This window comes from Caretta caretta, chromosome 15, assembly GCF_965140235.1.
Source record: "Caretta caretta isolate rCarCar2 chromosome 15, rCarCar1.hap1, whole genome shotgun sequence".
Lineage (NCBI taxonomy): Eukaryota > Metazoa > Chordata > Testudines > Cheloniidae > Caretta > Caretta caretta.
In genome coordinates this window covers 21,047,547-21,066,844 of record NC_134220.1, presented here as the reverse complement: position 1 = coordinate 21,066,844, position 19,298 = coordinate 21,047,547, and the positions used below count along the sequence as shown (strand labels likewise).

The window sequence follows — 19,298 nt, the reverse complement described above, 5'->3', positions numbered from 1 at the left end:
TGCATTAAGGCAAATTGCACATCCATTTTGTGAATGGTACATTGCCTGTCATGTTCTTCATGCCGGCCTCCAGCAGTGCACTCTGCTTATAAAGATTCCCCATCTTTCTTTCAGCACAGACACCTTTTGTCTCAGATCAGCGTAGAGGATGCCAAGTCACCTGATTATTTTTGCCAGCTTTGTTTTTTTCTCTAAGCAGGCATCAATCAATGAGGTACTGCTCTGTATATTTGTCTCCTTTTTTTTGTAAATGCTCCCACAAATAAGATGAAACGGGAGCTGGAAAACTTCTTTAAAGATTATCTTAATTCATCCTTTGCCCAATATCCACTGGTCAATCACAGCACCTCTTGGAAGCGGTGGATTGACCAATAGCAGCGTCTCTAGCGTCTGCATTGGCCAGAAGGTGCTGAGATACCACACTGTGATTGAATCCTGCCCCTCCGTGACAGCCATCTGTGAAATGCCTCTTCTGTAAGAAGATTAGCAATGAGTCTGGGTCCAAACTTTCTCATAGGGTTCAAGCTGTTTAAAAATGATCTGTGCCTCACTGGGCAATGAAAACTACAGATGCAACACTTAGTGCATTTAAAAAAAAAATTATCTGAGTTCCCGCTTATATTTGTTCCTTTAAAAATGAAAAGCAGCTTTTCCTGTTTGCTGAAGGAAATCTATCCACTAGAAAGAGCGCTCTGGCAAGTCAAATCTGCTTAAAGCAGCTATTTTTCTTGACAATTTCTAATGGCATGGAATCACATTCCCCACATATGGCTTCAAAGGGCATGAGGAATGTATCTCATTGAAGCTCTCTGAAGGGAGAGTAAGGGGGAGGACTATAAAGAAAATACATTGATGAGAGTATTAAGATGTTAATTAGTGACCTGAAGTCCTACTACTGATGATAATGTCTTAAATCTAATTAAATCTTTGGCTCATTGGATATGACAAAATAAAAATGCTGTTTGGGTCATATTTGATTAAACACATGGGGAAGAATCCAGAGATAAGTAAACATACATGAGTTTAAACATGAGCAATGGAAGAACTACCAGTGCAATGTTAATTTGCAAGGGACAGATTGAATTTATAAGTGTTTCCAGTTTGTCTATTTCCATGAGCCAAAATATTGAGTTATCACCATACTAAGGCTCCAGTTCAGCAAAATGTTTACGTATGTGTTTAAGTCCATCTCTCTTCAGCACTTGAGTTAGGTTTATGTTGAGAGAGCAAAACATTTTCCCATCCTAAATCAGGACCAAGAAAATCAATCTTGACATTTTTTGCAAATAAAATTTTTGAAAAAATTCAATTTGGATCAACTGAAATGTTTCATTTTTGATAATTTTGAAATGTTTTGTTTATATTTTGACTATTTAAAAATATAAGCAGCTTAAATTTCAAAACAAAGTTATTTTGTACTGTAAAGCTGGGATTTTCTACTTTAAAAATGTCAAAATATTTTGAAAATTTCAAATCTTTTTTCTGAAAATATTTTCAAATTGAAAAATTGGTCTAAACTGATCTGTTCCTGCAAAAAGTTTCAATTTCAACGAATCAGCATTTTCCTACGAAGAAAGTGTTTAGTGAAAAAATTTCCCAACCAGCTCTGTTTAGCACAGCACTTAAGAACATGCTTAAGGGATGTACCAAATGAGGATGGATTGCAACTTAAGTGTCACCAATGACTTAGCTGGAATTCAAACTGCTGACTTCCCCATCCTTTGAGTCATCCAGTCCCCTCTATCAGCGTGATAGAGTGATAGTTCTTACTTTAATACAAAAGGCTGGGATTTTCAAAGGAAACCTGTTAGGTGCCCAACTCTCATAAAAATTGAACAGGCGCTGGTGCCTAATACAAGGCCTGGGATTTTAAAAGGAATCATCTAATAAAGTTATTTTAAAATCTGAGTTTTCAGGGCCTGATCATATTGACTTAAATGGGCTTTGGCTCTGGCCCTTTATTTCTAAATCCCATGTGAATTGTACATTTTTGTAGGTAATACAACATAGCAACAAAAATAAGCAAGTACAGTGGATCTAGCTGAAAAATTTTGCTCTGCACAATACAATTTAAGACATACTATAGGAGATCTCCATTGTAATACACTGCGTACCATTCACCACAGAGATGACTGGCAGATATTTCTATTTGGTGTTTCATAGTTAAATGACTCCTATTCATCAGAGCTGAATGTAGATGAATTACAAGGAGGGTCACTGATGGAGAGAGAGTTGTTTTGTATGACTTTAGTACTGACAGACACCTGTACGTACAGAATGTACCAGCATGATTAAATATTCATGAAGCACTGGATTGTCTGAATAGAGAAATGTTGTAATTTTCATCAGGACTGCTTAATGTGTGTCTGCTTTCATATTTTAATGCCTAGAAAGAGCAGATTTTGTTAAAATTTGGTTAATTACATCCCTTTTATGAACCCCACAAATTGCTTTTGGCAAGGAGACAGAAATGGATGAGGACACATGCAAATTTAGAATCAAAGTGGCCAAAAGACTGCAACTAGAAGATTTGTTCTTGCAAGATGCTGAGCATTTATTGCAGGTGCTGAACAAGCTAAACTCCCCCTGAAGTCAGTGGGAGTTAAAGGGGCTCAGAAACCCAAAGGTGCGTGCAGGACCATGCCAGATCAATATCTTATTGAGCTGAATCTGGTGACCTAATCAGTGGGGACAGATAGAGGGCAAAGATAGAGAGGGAGCTTTCACCTAGCACCACTTTATATGGGTACGGCTGAGCCACCTGCCAGCTAGCCCTCACCTTTAATAGCTGGAGAGCACTGCACTACCATTCCTGGGTGGAGTCAGTCCTTTGATACAGACCCAACAATCAATAAGCTGTTGGTAACTCTGATATTACACCCCTGAGGGTAAAACAGACTCTCTGCAATTTGTCAACACAAAGCCTATGCACCACTTAAGACAACATAGAGTTTACGTGGCATTTAAATGGTAAGTGACCCTTGTGCTGGCCCCTTGCTGAAGCTGAATTGCATCCTGGGAGATTTGCTAAAACTCCAGAGGATTCAGCAAAGGAAGGGATCCATATTAAATTCCAGGGTACACATGACAGCTATGAGTGTTAAGGTTTCACCAGAAATCTGAAATTGTAATATTGGAACAAAAACCAACATGTTTTTTGAAAAAGAAAATTAGGAATAATCTTTAATATAATTTAAGTTGGATGGTAAAAATAGTGTGACTTTTTTGGCTTTTCTCTCATGATTTGTTATATTCAGAGCTTGTGTAGTTTCTCCAGATTTAACTGCTAGCATAATGATTTTTTTCCCCTTGGTGGAAGGTGCTCATGCTGGTTTTGCTGGCAAATCTCCCTTCAGTTTCACAGATAGGGAGTATTATTTTTGTTCCAGTTGAAGGAATCAAAGGCTTGGGATGGTCTGATTTATAAATAGTTCACTGCTTGATAAGAATAAATGCATTAGTGCAAATCTGCCCTCTCTACAACATAGCGTACATCCACGCTAGAGCTGGAGTGTAATTTCCAGCTCGGATAGACATACATGCATTAGCTTTGATCGAGCTAGCACACTCAAAAGAGAAGCATAGCCTCGGCAGCATGGGCAGCGGGATGGCTAAGTACTTAAGGTCCTAAGTGGGATTGTACTTGTGGTGGCTAGTCCATCCTGCCCTCTGCACCATTACGGCTTCATTTCCTTTTCATTATGGGCCTGATCTAAAGCCCATTCACTTCTATAGGTTTTGAGTTAGGCTCTGTTGGTTTATAGAGCATCCAGCGGAATATGATCCCAGTATTGACTGGGGACTCTAGGCACCACTGTAATACAAATAACATTTTAGATGTTAAGTATCAGAGGGGTAGCCGTGTTAGTCTGGATCTGTAAAAGCAGCAAAGAGTCCTGTGGCACCTTATAGGCTAACAGACGTATTGGAGCATAAGCTTTCGTGGGTGAATACACACGTCATCAGATGCATGTAGTGTTGAAATCTACAATGCATAGTGAAGGCCTTTGAAGCTCACATTCCTTTTTCACCCTAATTGGATTTAGTTTTCAGTCCTGAAGTATCCTGTTATTTTTTTGTTTATTACCCAAGAACTCTGATTTTGAGCTATGGAAATTTCAATAGGAGAAGGACAATGTTATATGAGGTGTATCTCTATGCATGGCACCACAATTAAACACTCATTGTTCATCGTGAAATGGTGCAACTCACGGTGAATAGCGATAACTTAAAACTTTGCTTGGAGTGTTACATTTACATTCTTGGCCCCATTTATAATCCTAGAACTCTATGTCAGCTTTATGCAGAATAATAAGACAAATATTAAAGTTATTCCATCACATAAAGTAAACACTTATTCAAACAAGCACCTTGTGCAGCACTGTAGACAACTACATAAATCACCCCAGAAGTCTGAAAAAGCTCTTAGCTACACTGTCTGATTTGCATATTTCCCCCGCACTGCTCTCTCAAAATAAGTAAACGAAAAACAGCAGAGAAAAGTTAATATTTTAGCATGAAAGTCCTTTCAAAGTCTTATGCCTTATTTTTGGATAAGTAATACGACTCCATTAACGGTAACTATTTTATGTGGGTTTCAGAAAAGAAACAGCCATGTATACATTGAAAATAAAATTCCCAACTGCTGCAAACTCAAAGAATAAAAGCAGGAACATTTATTTTACTGAAATATTGAATGAAAGCATTTTTCATTAAAGCCCATATTAGATATAATTCAGTTAAAAAAACAATTAATCAGAACATACGGATGCCTGATACGCTGGGATTTTCAAAATGGCATGAGGAAATGACTCTGTGAAGAACCATATTCTTTAACCCTACATTGGTTTTTCAAAGGTGTGTGTCACATCATTATGGTTTCACTCAATATATTTTCTACTTGAAACTTAGGGTCTGTCTACACAGCAAAGAAAATCTACAGCCGGCCTGTGCCAGCTGACTCAGGCTCTTGGGGTTCGGGCTGTGGGGCTGTTTCATTTCTGTGTAGATTTCTGGACTCAGGATGTACCCAGGCTCTAGGACCCTGCAGGGTGGGAGAGTCTCAGAGAGCCCATGATTGGAAGTCTATGCACCAATGAAACAGCCCCGCAGCCTGAGTTGGCTGGCACGAGCCAGTGGCGGGTTTTTCTTTGCTGTATAGACATACTCGTAGTCTCTTTGGAATTTCAGTTCTGGAAAGCAGTGCAGAGAGCCAAAGTTTTCAAAATTGAGCATGAGAACCAGCTTTGCCTGCAGTACTTCTGCATTTTTCCTGCAAGTTGGGAATTAAAAATGCAGTGGCCCCTGAAAATCACAATAACGTTTTTAATGTTTTCTAACATCTTTTGAACCTCATGACAATTCTGTCAGCTTGGACATCAGGTCTGATGAGAGTTGTGCAATAGGGGTTTAGGTTGACTCTTGTTTTGTCTGAACTGGTTCACCAGTCCCTAGGACCAACCTCCAAGAGCTGGAGATTGGTCACTGCTATCTAAACATAGCTTGGTAGGTTATTTTAGCAAATCCAGACGTGTTTTGAGGTCAAGATAGGAGACAATGAACAGATCCAGTCTGACATAAATAGACTTAGCGTGAGATATCCTCCTCAGTTCCACGTAGGGTCTGATCCGGCTCCCATTGAAGTCAATAGAAAGACTCCCATTGCCCTAAAGAGCAGTATGAGAAATCCTGATTTGTAAGCAAACTCCCCTTAAAAACAGAAGGCAAGCTTTTCAAGACTCAAACGTACCACCCTCTTCTTTTTCTTCTTCTTCCGCCTATGGATAGTATCTGACTTTTTTGTTCCCACTCTGGAACTATTTGGTGAATATTCACAGCTTCTCCTAGGGATCAGTGTTGCTTCACATTGATTGCAACAGACTCTGGGACCAGCCTAGAGTGCACTGAAGCTGTTAGCAGCAACAGTCCCTCCAAGTAGTACTGGCAATGGACCAGCCTGGTCCTCTACTGCGTATGCAGCGAAGGTCCCAGGTTGGCCACCTCATCTCAATAAAAATCCTGCTGAAACACGGAACATCCAAACTGAGGTAGCAGAACTAAGCAAAAACCTTGGGAGCTTCCATTTGAGCAGAGATTATAATGACTAGGATTATTTATTCAGAAAAGTAAGAGTGACCGGTAATGAGACACTGATAAATAAATAGGGAATGGAATAGAGAAGGCTGGTAAGGAACTGTTTTTGACCTTTTCTATAGAATAAGAGAATCAGTTGATTCTCTTTAGACTTAAAAGGCAAGAAATTAAAAATGAATGTTTAGGAAAGCTTTTTTTGTTTGTTTTTGCAATATGTAGGAAAACCTGTGGGACTCTCTGCTGCAGGATTTTATTGAAGCAAATAGCTAATAAAAGTTCAAAATCTTCAGACAATTATATGAATAACTTAGCATCTGCAGTTACACCAGCTAAGATAAATAATAAAAGCTATAAATTCCCATTTTTGTAATGTTTTTTAAGAACTGGGGTTAAGAAGAAACCCCCCTCCTTACATGCTACAATATTGCACAGTTAGATGTATTTATTTGGGTATATGTCACCCTCTGAAGCACTGGGTACTACTGATTGTTTTCAGAAACAGGGTACCAAGCTAGAAGAATTGTAGGACTGTTCCAGCAATTTTTTTCCTTATGTAAATTTAAAAAAGAAAGTTCAAGCAAATATATGCCTAATAATTTAGCAGCACTGCAGTTAAAGCTCATATGAGCTATTACATAGAAAATTACTTTCCTTTCTTTGTCAGTTTATATGCCTGACCTTGGTATCTTTGCTATTTACTAGCGCTGTTGTCATGGAAATGCAAAACCAACATTTTTGCTGGTATCATTTCATTAATAAAGATCATTAAGGCTGTTATGGTCAAGAAATCATTTTCAGAGTTCAGCTCCTGTGGCTGAGGTGTTATTTCTGCAGAAATGTCAGGCACAGGCTAAAACGATTTTTACTCCATTGGTCAATCTACAAGCATCATTGACCTCAAGGTAAGAAACAGAAACATTTGCTAAACCTATAGATTTCCAATAAACAGTTTTCTGATGCTTCTCTGTGAGGCTTTTCTCTCTGTCTTTTATTTCAACAACCTTTGCTGTTCTCAGATAATTCCCTAGCTCAGTTGTTAATCAACTGAGTAGCATAAGTAAGAAAGGAACAAGATGCACATTGTCTATGAAGTCTTCTCTGAGCACAATATTACAGATCTTTAATACAGGTCTGTCTACACTGTGATAAAAAACCTGCGGCACCGAGTCTCAGAACGCAGGCCCGCTGACTCAGGCTCATGGGGCTCAGGCTTGTGGGACTAAAAATTGCAGTTGTAGATATTTGGGCTCAGGCTGCGCTCTGAGCTCTAAGACCCTCTCCCCTTGCAGAGTCTCAAAGTCTGGTGTCTACCCCAAGCCTGAACATCTACACTGCAGTTTAGCCCCACACTCTAACCCCTGCAAGCCCAAGTCAGCTGACCTGGACCAGCCATGGCCCTGCCGAGGATCTTTGTGTAGACATACCCTACGAAATTTATACCAGCCTTGCTCTCCTCTGACTTATACCAGTGTAAATCAGTAGTAACTCCACTGAAACCAATACCATCACACCCACGTAAAGCTGGACTGAGTAAAGAATGAGGCCCAGAGGGCCAAGTATACAAGTGATATAAATGAATCTAAGCTGGTGTGATGTGCATTCTTCTAGCCACCTCAATGGGCTTATTTCACCAACATAAACTTCCTTTAGAGCAGGGGTTCTCAAACTGGGGGTTGGGACCCCTTAGGGGGTTGCAAGGTGGTCGTGAGTGGTCAGCCTACATCCCAAACCCCACTTTGCCTCCAGCATTTATAATAGTGTTAAATATATTAAAAAGTGTTTTTAATTTATAAGGGGGGGGTTCGCACTCAGAGGCTTGCTATGTGAAAGGGGGTCACCAGTACAAAAGTTTGAGAACCACTGCTCTAGACCCTGACTCAGAGTCGCAGGCAAACAGCTACTTATTGTGCATTGTACTCTTTCCCCCCTTACGTATCACCTATGGCCTACTGCCTCTAATTAGGTCTGATCGCACGAGAGCCTTAGGGATTATCGACACTACTGCTTACGTCAATGTAACTTACGTAACTCATGGGGGTGAAAAAATCACACACACACACACACACCCCCCGAGCAACGTAAGGCACACTGACTTCAAGCGGTGTCTACACTGCACTATGTTGGTGGGAGACACTCTCCTGCCAACATAGCTTCCATCTCTCGTTGCGGTGTAGTAATTACATTGACGGGAGAGCGCTCTCCCATCACTGTCTCTTCATCAGATGCACTGCAACGAGGCAGCAGTGCCAATGTAGCGCGATAGTGAAGACAAGCCCTAAGTTGGCCGCATGAGGAAGGGGCCAGAAGAGAGGCGCATAACAAGAAAGTCAGTTACCAGGAGAGTGTAAGAATATGCAAATTAAGAAAGGCCCCATCCTGCTTTAACATACATCTTTTCCCAACTCCGCATTGTGTAAGCTACACAAGCATAAAACTCCCTTGCACATGACTGAGGCTATGTCTTCACTTACCGGAGATTGACGCTGCTGTTATCGATACAACGGGTCTGGTACAGACCCGCTAAATCAATGGCAGAGTGCTCTCTGGTCGACTCTGGTACGCCACCAGAAGGAAAAGAGTAAAGTAAATCGATGGGAGTGTCTCCCGTCAATGCAGTGCAGTGGAGACACTGCGGTAAGTCGACTTAAGCTATGTCGACTCCAGTTAAGTTATTTACATAGCTGGAGTAGCGTAACTTAGGTCAACTTACCACAGTAGTGTAGACAAGGCCTAAGTGGCTGTAAAGGGTGTCTAACTTACACCATCTTACATGGTTCCTCTGAATTTGGCTTGGGTTCCCTGTCTTATGGTATTTTTCAGCATGCCCTTTGTGTTGAAACCTGCGTCACTGTTAGGTTTGATGTCAGCTGAATGCTTTCAGATTGCAAATGCCCTGTAAAAGGTAATGGCTTCACAATCACACCCTGTTTGTTAGAAGGAGAAAGGAGAGCACTAAGAGGTCTTTTTATAAAATAAATCTATAATTTGACAAGTCGTCTTTATGAAGTCTGGGTCTGCCATTCTGGTTTACTGCATGGAAACTAGAAAACAAAGATTTGTACTCCTGGTATAACAACTATAAAAAAGATTCAGATGGTTGTAAACAGACCAACTGTAAATAGCACAATGGGCCCAATTTCAGGATATCCTTTCATGATGACTCACAGAGATTTAGCCAATTTACTTTAATTAAAACTAGTAAGAATAGAGCTGCTACAGATCCATTCTTCAAACTGAGACTACACCCAGACAATAGAGAATGGATAGGGAGCTGTGATGAGGCGGAAGCTTCACCTTGAAACCATTTGATATTAGATGGGATAAAGCAAGGAAGAAATATATTGCAGGGAACTTATCCTGCAGAGATGGGGTAAGGAAGATGGCTCAGATAACCTAGAATGTTGTTTCCCTATCTAACTTTATGGTTCTATGATGAAAATTGTGATGAACAAACCAGATTTAAATTAGCTCTCCATTGCCTTGCCTTTACCAAGCAGCTCTCCTAATTGATGTAATGATTCTGGGCCCGATTCTCCAGCCCTTACTACCCTGAGACTGATAGCCCATCCCAAAAGGACATACATCCTATGCAAAATAATCTAAGTACTGTACTTTAATGCAAACAAATCCTCCTGCATATTTTTTGTTGTCTGGGCTGATAGAGAAATGTTGTACCACTCTGGAGTGCTTGCTGTGCAAGGTATAATCAGCCTGTGGAAACATGACTAATGATAATTACACATATTGCCTCCTACAAGATAAAAGCAAGTTGACCTATTGAAACATTGCAGTTTAGTTTTCTAACAATAAATGGAACCCCACTTCCCTGAGAAGAACAAAGTACCCCTAAGGAGAAAAAGGTTAATTTTCTTCTTGTCCTCTTTGCCTTATTTGCTACCTCCCCTGGCAGAAATTCCACTGACCGCTTTCGAACAGGGGCAAAACAATCAAGCTGGGGAAACAAACAAACAATGGGTGCATAGGAAATTAATAAATCTTCAACATTCTGAGAAACAGACCCTGTCCTGTTAAAAATTGCTTTTAGATTTCATGTGCATTTCTGAGCACTTGATTACTCTGACTTCTCGCCACCACCATCACTACCAGCTGCTAGGGGAATTCATACTTCTGTCACCCAATTTCAAGTCTCCTAATAAACTTCTCCATGTTATTTGCAACCACCATTGCACATTATTTGGACTCATGATTAACTAAACATGTTGCTGTGCAATAAAAAAAAACAGCCTGACAAGTCTGTTTTAAAGAACCATACCACTGATGACTGATTTGCTGTAAATGATCATTCCCTAAAAGTGGTATTCCAGTGGTAGCCCAACAGGGTGCTAGACAAACCTTGAGTGCTTTGCATTGCCCATTCTTGCAGTGGTCGGTATGGGGACAGGGAAGATGTATACTCAGTTACCCTGGGGCTGAGTCAGTGACTCAAGTGATTAGCAAATAGAGATGGGGCATGATAGGCAACACTATGCAAACACAAACACAGCTCTTGACTGCTTAAAGCACAAATATATGGCCAGTCTCCAAAAGGCTCAGCTCCCTGTGAGAACAATGGAGACCCTCCCCCCTTTCCACCTCATTCGTAACAATGCAAGCGGTTGGGTGCTGAGCTCTAGAAAGTCTTGTCTAAAGGATACAGAGTGGCGCAAAGACCCAAAACAGGAAACGTCATCAATCCCACCCTCCTGCCATGACAGACCCTATTGTTGGAAGCATAACAACCTCTGTGCTATGAGATTAGGTTCTTCAGTGTTTTCTCCCAGACCTTTCTTCAAAGGCAAAGGTTGGTGAAAAAGGAGAGTCATCCTTAGGCTTGGGTGCTGAGACCCAGGGAGTGATACAGAAGCTCACGAGCAGTAAGAGAGAGATGATGTCAGGAAAGCTGAGAAATGAAGGCGCTGTAGAAGCAATAGAAAAAGAGATGGAAAAGTCCCAGTTCAGAAAATGGATTTGCCCAGAGAGCTAACCCTTGAAAAATCCATCCAGCCAGGACAGTAAATCTGAGTGTTTGATATTCAGTTCCTGGCTTCAGATGGACAGAAGCTGGGGGGGAGGGGGGGGGAAGGAGGGGGAGTATTTTATTGCAACAAACATGACTTTCTGTGAAAAACAAGATTTGTGTTTTGTAGTTGAAGCACTGGGATGGGAGCGAGCAGACCTGGGTTCTATTCTTACCTCTGTCACTGATCTGCTGTGGGAACTTAAACAAGACTTTCTAGAGCTCAGCACCCAACAGCTTGTATTGTTACAAATGAGGTGGAACGGGGGGACGGTCTCCATTGTTCTGATTATATCACATATAATTCCTAATGTCTGTGTCCACACACATACACGTGCGTGCGTGCGGGCACCACCTTATATTGCTGTCTATACACATTCTAGAGCATTTTGGGGAATGCCAAAATGTTTGTCATCAGCAAATCAGCACTGAAGGGCTCCTGAAGATGCACATCACATCACATATCAGCAAAATATAATCCTCTGTAGTTCAGTTCAGACCAAAGAACTAATGGCAGCTTATTTCAAAGAGCAGGAGACTGAGTTCCTGCTCTCCCCAGCCAGACTCCAGTTGCAGGGAAGGAACCTTTTTTAATTTCATGTGTTGGACTGGATGCTAAAAACAGCTTTAGGTTTCTGGACACTGTGTAGGAACAGCCAACACTTCAGCAGAGCATCTGCTTTCCTCTGGATTCCTTGGTGACATGCTGGCTATTGTTCTCAAAGCCTCCCCAAAAAAGAAAAAAACAATTTCAGGAGCAGGTCCAGCAAGGGAAAAATTCTTTGCAGTTAGAAGCTGTAACAATTTGTACTAACAGCACCTTTCAACAGCACAAGCTGTGGGCCTGGGCCCTAGAATGCAGTAAGCAAAGGTTTTACAGTGTTTTACAAACATTATTAATTTAAGTCTCACAACACCCCTGCAAAGAAGGAAATAGCACCTCTCCCTGGGGAAACTGAGGCATAGTGAAGTCGAGGACCTGATTTTCAGAAGCACTGAGCATCTGCTACCAGTGACTTCATATATGGTTATTCTTTGTATTACTGTAGTGTTTAGAAGCCCCAGTCTTTCTTCATGGAGCTTACAGGCTAAATAGACAAAGGTGGGAGGGAAAATAGGTGCTAAAACTTGCCCAAGATCACCCAGCAGATCAGTGACAAAGCCAGAATTGAAAGCCAGGTCTCTTGATTCTGAGGCCAGGACTCTATCCACAAGACCAAGGGTCCGGGGTGAAAATAAGTCGAGTGACTTACCAGTATGCTGGAGCCAGCTCTGACCCCCGGAAAGGGCGGGGCCTAGGGCAGAAGGGGCGGAGTTGAAGGGGTCAGAGCCCGCCCCAGCCCACCCTATAATGTAAGTGCCGCCCCACCACCACCTGGGTAGTAGCAGCAGCAGCCCGGGGCTCTGGGGGCTATTTAAAGGGCCCGGGGCTCCCCTCTTCTACTGCCCCAGTCCTTTAAATAGCTGCTGGAGCTCCGCCGCTTCCCCAGGTAGAAGCAGGGGAGCCGCAGGCCCATAAATAGCCCCCGGAGCCCTAAGGAAGCAGTGGGGCTCCAGCAGCTATTTAAAGGACCGGGGCTGCAGAGGCAGCTGGAGCCCCTGCTACCCCAGGGCTCCGGGGACTATTTAAAGGGCCTGCGGCTCCCCTGCTTCTACTGCCCCGGTCCGTTAAATAGCTGCTGGAGCCCTGGGGAAGGAGCCCTAGCCCTTGAAATAGCGCCCGGAGGCCCCTCCCCACCCTACGGCTCTGGGGGCTATTTAAAGGGCCCGGGGCTCCCCTGCTTCTACCGCCCCAGCCCTTTAAATAGCCCCCAGAGCCCTGCAGCCACTACCCCAGGGCTCCAGCAGCGGGGTTCTGGAGGCAATTTAAAGGGCCTGGGGCTCCAGCCTCTGCTGGGAGCCCCAGGCCCTTTAAGTTGCCCCCTGGGGAAGCCGGGCTGCCCCAGCATGGCTCTTGCCAGTATCCCGTACCGGGGCGTACTGGCTTACTTTCACCTCTGCCAAGGGGTCTTCCAGAGTTCATAGATTAATTTAATTTCTGAAAATCATGCTCCAGTTGACTTGCTCAATGAGTTGGTGGTTGAGCTTGGAGGAGAACCAAGAAATTTTGACTCTGAACTCTCTCTTTTGACCCCTAGTTTACGTTCCTTGAGCTGGTCAAATTATTCATTGTGACTATTTTTGGGTGTGAATTTATCTCATTTTTTATTTTTAGGTCATAAAAGGCTTGGTCCCAAAGATTCCCATTGATGGGAACCAACTCTGGCTCAGGTCCAAATGGTTTGTAAATCTATCCACATTTCTGTGAATGTGTTGTAGCAACACACTGGCTAGGTTGCTCGAACAATTTCCAGCAAATGTTTTTTTCTAATACTGTTCAGCTGGACTATTTGTGGTGGGTAATTTTGCTCCCTGACTAGATGATTGAATAAATAATAGCAAACAACAACATGCTCTTGTTCACTCATGACTCCCACTCTGTGAAGAATAGCCATTCCTCATGCATCAAAGGGGATAAAATCCTGAAGACTGGTGAATACCAAGCATAAAAGGAGGTAAGAACATAGCTGAATTGAATGGCAGTTCTGACTGTGAAGGAAAGTTTGCAAACACTGTTTGTTTCACAGATTTTAATCAGCTCTTAGGTTGGAGTTTGGTGATTACAAGTTGTAGCAAATTGGAAACAGTCCAAGTTCATCTCCTTCCAGTATTAATCTGAACTCTGTTAGATTTTGAGAGACCTGTAAACCGCAAAAAGAGAAAATTCAGTTAAAAGGACTATTCATCAAAGTAACAATGTGACTTGCTATGGAAAAGTGTCTGCTTTTATAGACCATACCTCTTCCTGCTATTTATCTTGGTTTATGGGTCTCAATTTAGTCCCTAATTTAGCAGACAGGATGTCTGAAGTTGTGGAGGTCAGATGCCTTAAACGGATTAGCTCCTCATATATAACTAATAAAACTGATTCGTGAGTTATAGATCCCATTCTTAATAGCAATACAGTTTGCTTCCTGCAAGCAGTAAAGTTACTTCCTAGGGGCTGCTAGTTCAATCATCAGTATTTGATATGGACAGTGTCCTCAGAGCAGTAGGAAAGAGGGAAAAATTAAATAAGGGCAAGAAAAAAGCTATAGTGAGTAGAATTGTTCCAAACCAATTGCAAATATAATAAAACTATAAGGTCCGACCCTGCTCCTTGGCAAAAGTCCCAATTAATTTAACAGTAAGAAGATTGAACGCCTATTTCATATTATGTCGTTGACAGAAATGATATTCCCCAGGACCTGACCCCTACATTTCTTGCACACCTTGCCATCAATGCAGCAAAGATAGATTACACCAGCTCCAGGATCTTCCCCTCATGTTCCTATTAACCAGAATTTGGGACCAGGATTTCAGCTGGTATAAATAAGTGTAGCTTCAGTGACTTCACTGGAGCTACACCAGTTAGCACCAGCTGAAGATCTGGCATTGCCTATGCAAGTATTGGACGTTATGCAAAGTTGAACCATAAATAGGAACCGGAGAGTAAAACGAAGACTTAAGTGGGATGTCTCAGATAAGTAAGGTTACTCTCTTGAGTAAGGGTTATAGAATTGGCCCGTAAGGGGAGCAGGCAAAGGAGACAAGATTTTTGTTTTTTTAGATGGAGATTTAAAGAGATGGAGAGTCACTTAGACAGAAAACCCAGGAAAGGCTGATTGAGGCATCAGGAACTATAAAGAAAGTTGCAGGGTTCATACAGGTAGGCCCAGTGAATAGATTTTGCACAATTGCCAGCAACTACCCTGAAGGAACCCCACTGATTGTAAGGGACCCAGCTGCAGCATGATGGCCGTATGTAGTACAAGTTCGTTGCTGTTGGCTCTTAAAGTCAAAACCATTCTTTTGGCTCTGCATAGGAATTAAATCAGCCCACATCAAAGCATCTATTGCTGAATGATGCTTTGCACAGCTTGTGCCTTCTGTGTAACTTGTAACCCATCCATCCAGATTGTTATCATTTTGACACAGTGAGAAACAAGTCCTAGCAGTAAAACAGGCTGATAGATACACTGTGCACAAACAATAATATTCCAAAGGCTGCGAAACACAGACTGGATATACAAATGTAATCAGAACAAAAATAGCTCTGCAGTTTCCAGAAGTCACCTGGTAACGAAGGAATAAGTGGTACATATTTGTTAGAAGAAAACTGAAAAAGAAAGTAAAAAGGATGAAGAAAAGCAAATTCCCCCTTGGTGCCTGCTTTGTCTGCCTCCCAATCAATTCAGTGCAGGGCTGATCAACACACACACACACACGGAAGCTGGAAGCAAAGACAGTTTAACAGAGCTAGACTGCGAGAGAGCAATAGTGATTGAACTTTTATCAGCTTGTGTGAGAAATAAACCATTATATGGCTTCTAAAATTCTGTGGGCCAGCTCATCATCACCTAGAATGTGACCAAGCAGACGTCTAAGGGTGAGTAAGTCCTCCCTTTATGCTGCCTGCCCACATTTCTACTGCAAGCAGGGGGAGAAAGAGGAGGTTAAGGGCTAGATTCACCAAGGAACCAGCGATGCTTAGCGTGGCCACGGCTAACTTTTCAGCGCCTAGAAAATCACTGGGATTCACATCCTTGGGCTTCCTATCCAATGAATGCGGAACATTCACAAAGGGGTTCACAAAGGCCAGCAGGCTAGGTGGCTGCCCGCCTAAGATAGACAATGGGAGATGTTGAGGAGAAAGGAGTGTCCTAAATTCTGCCCCTCTCCGGGAGTTTGGCTTTTAAATCCAGGCTGCAGGGAGGCGCCTCCCTCTGCTTGGGATTCTCAGCTGCAAACTCTTGTTTGGAATTAGTCATCTACAGCATTTCTTGCAAGAAGCGGTGGGGCGGCACTCTCCCCCTATAACTTGTAGCCCAGTGGTTAGGGTACTCACCTGGGATGTGGGAGACTACGGGTTCAAATCCTCCCTCTGTCTGAGGGGGAGAAGGGATTTGACCAGGGATCCGCCAGTGCTCAGGTGAGCACCCTAAATGCTGGGCTATGAGATATTCTGATGCTCACAGTTTACCTGTGGGATTAGGCCTCACGGGCATGTTAGTCAGAAGAACACCTATCATCCCTTGGTTCATGCATTGCACTGGGGCAAGGCATCCAAACACCTGCTGGAGTGCTCATGTGCAGAGGCAGAAATGGAGGCACCTAAAGAACTTTGCAAAGAGTTAGATGCTGAATGAGCCTAGGCTCCTACTGGGTTCGGTTGCAGTTAAGTGGGGGTACTGTGAATACCAGTGGAGCCTAACCCTAGGATTTAGGTGTCTAAGTCCCTTTGTGAATCTAGCCCGCCATTGTCCTGTATTCCCTCCCTCCCCCTGGCACAAGATTCTATATTTGTACTGGCCAGGGGGAGTAGTGATCTGCTATTGGCATGGGAAAATAAGATAGTTAACCGTTCCCTGGGTTGTGCCTCTGAGCAGCATTCCTTACCTGGACTGCTTCTGGGGACAGCCAGCTACATGGCTACCTCTTTCTCTGCACTAGTGGTAAAAGACAACCTACACCTATATTAATTGCACAGGACATTGCTTATTGTCATCCAGCACAGCTGGGTGACAGAAATCAGGCTTTCCCATTCAGTATCTTGAGGTATCAAACTCAGTATTACATCATCCTCGTTACCAAACTTCATAGACAGCATCAAATCCAAAGGACCATGTTGATGCATTGTTAAAGTTGCTCAATCTGAATATTCAAACACTAGCTAAAGTTCCAAAAGCAACATGTACTTGGCTGTGTTGTATGGTTTAAATTATTAGGGCTAGTCTCCTCAACTATGCATGTAGCCAGAAACTCAGGAATAAAAAATAAGAACATATAAGTGCAATGCATTGGAATTAACATAGCTACGGGACCCATATCTTTTGCAATTTCTGAATTGTTTTGACCTTATTGTTGCTTAATGCAGCTTTTTGCATTTAATTTGCTACGCATTTTTTTTAAAGGTCAAAGAGGCAATGAAATGAAGTTTGGGGAAGTGGGGGCAGAGGAGGAGGGAAGAAAATAAAAAAGGTCAAGGAAAAAATGCTGCCAAGCTTCTAGCTTGGTTAGTGGAAGCTCATAACTCCTTGAACCAGTCATTCACACTTAGGGTGAAATTCACCCGTGCAACAGACTGGCATAAGATCTATGCAGCGCCTAAGCAAAATAGGTCTTAAATTGGATGCAAGTGACACACAGACCTTGTGCTGATCCTGTGCATGGGGTGAATTTCACCCCTAAACAGCACCCAGTCTAAATGGATGTGCACTTACAAAGATGCACATGTACCGAGTGCCTTCCTAATTAGTGTTCCTTCATCTCTTGCCCTCATACATTTTTCTACTGCACACGGTCAGTGTTCAGTCTTCAAAGGCCTATGATCTTTGTTAAATCAAAACCTGTTAAAAACAAAGGGCCAGATTTAGTGTTTAGGTGACTAAAGCCGTAGATAGATGCCTAACAGATAGGGATTTATAAAAGCACCTAACTGAATAAAGTATTTAACTCCCATTGACTGTCAGTGGGAGTTAAACACGTGACCTGCTTTGATGCTTTTGTACATTACACTACATGACTATCTATATCATTAGGCACCTTTATCACTTTGTAAAATCTGGCCCAAACTGATTAGTCCTCAATGAAAACTCTGTCTAGCCCACGTTTCAGTTACAGTTTTCATGTCATTCACTATTACTGAAGCATTGTTCGGATAGTGTGTTTAGAATAGTTTGCAATGGGAAAAGTGTATTTGTTGTGGTCTAACGACTCCAAATATGGCTGAAGGCATTTTGCTCAAACTTAAAATAAAAATTAAAACAAACTCCCCTTTATCCCAAAAGGCAAATTTCATAAAAATTGGATGTGTCTGAGACAGCAGAAGGGTAAGAGTGATGGGTTCATAATGGAAAGTGTTTTTCAATATCGGATTAGATGAGAGACCTAAAATGTCTAAATGCCCAGATTCCGTTTTCCACATGTTTGCTATGGCCCCTCTCCTGCAATGAGTCCTATGCAGGTGGACCCTCATCGAAATCAGTGGGGCTTAGCCCAGTCACAAGGTTTTTGTTTGGTTCCCCTCACCCCAACAAGAGTTCATTGCATTGGGTCCTTGGCATTGTGTCAGTGGGAAATATTTCCTGTGTTACTGTTGAAGTGAAGGACTTTAGCCTTGGGGAAAAAATATCATCCTTGCATTATGAAATAATTCTGCACCATTGATTAAGTTGCTCTCAAGACCGGATTCTTTGAAATGTATATTGTAAGTGAATAATAGACCTCAGGGTTTATTGTATTCCTTCAGTTCCTGGCTTTTGGATTTGGAGGCAGACCCTTTACAGATCAAAATGAATTGTACTGAAATATTTGTGGCTAAGGACACCAAGATTCTCCTCAATACACACATTTTAAGAAATCTAGGCTTTCTTCGGTGACCCATATTTTCCAGCAACCCTTGACCCCATGGCACTCAGTATTTAAAGAGATTTTTCCATTGAGTTATGTGATACGGCAGCCTCATTTTTCTCCTGTTGTTTTCTGTAATCATCATGGAGCCTTGCCCTAACAAAAGATATGCAGATGTAGGCACTGCTCTCCTGCACCTACACCCTAGCCCCACCAAAGGGGAAGTTAATATTGCTTGAGACAACATGATCTCCTGCATGGATTTCCTACTAGCAATCTGCAAGCTCCTCAGTGATGCAATAGTTGAGAGGGTGGGCTGATCCTTGGCTCCACCCTTCCCTCACTCAATATGCCCCCATCCTGACCTACTGATCCCCAACTTCACCACAGCCCCAGTTCAGTAAGGAATTTAACTTTAAGCATGTGCTTAAATCCCATTGGCCTCAATAGGAGTTAAGCATGTGCTTACATTTAAACACGTTTATGGGCAATGCTCACGAGGAATTGGATTACTCACTTGCTCTGGGGACTTGGGGCCATGTGCCTTTGTTAGGACTTAGACAGCTCTGGGAAGGAGTCTTTTTTCTCCACTTCCACTCTCCCCACCCCGGTTCCACCTGCTTTGCTTCCTTCTGCCAATGGAAGGCAGCATCTGGTCCTTGGTATCTTTCAGGATTTCAGTAATTTGAGGCATAGGGCATGCAAATCTCCTACATCCTTCCACCTTGCATAATAGAACTGCACAGGTACCAGTTAA

The 19,298-nt window shown here is 42.4% G+C and overlaps 1 protein-coding gene and 1 long non-coding RNA gene across 3 annotated transcripts in view; one reads left to right on the top strand and one right to left on the bottom strand.

Annotated features, from left to right (window-relative positions):
- The window catches only part of LOC142069314 (uncharacterized), a 440,919-nt gene that overhangs the window by 127,904 nt on the left and 293,717 nt on the right, over nucleotides 1-19,298 (bottom strand). The gene's annotated exons all lie outside the window — the stretch shown is intronic.
- ADGRD1 (adhesion G protein-coupled receptor D1) overlaps nucleotides 1-19,298 on the top strand; it is a 240,070-nt gene that overhangs the window by 211,848 nt on the left and 8,924 nt on the right. The gene's annotated exons all lie outside the window — the stretch shown is intronic.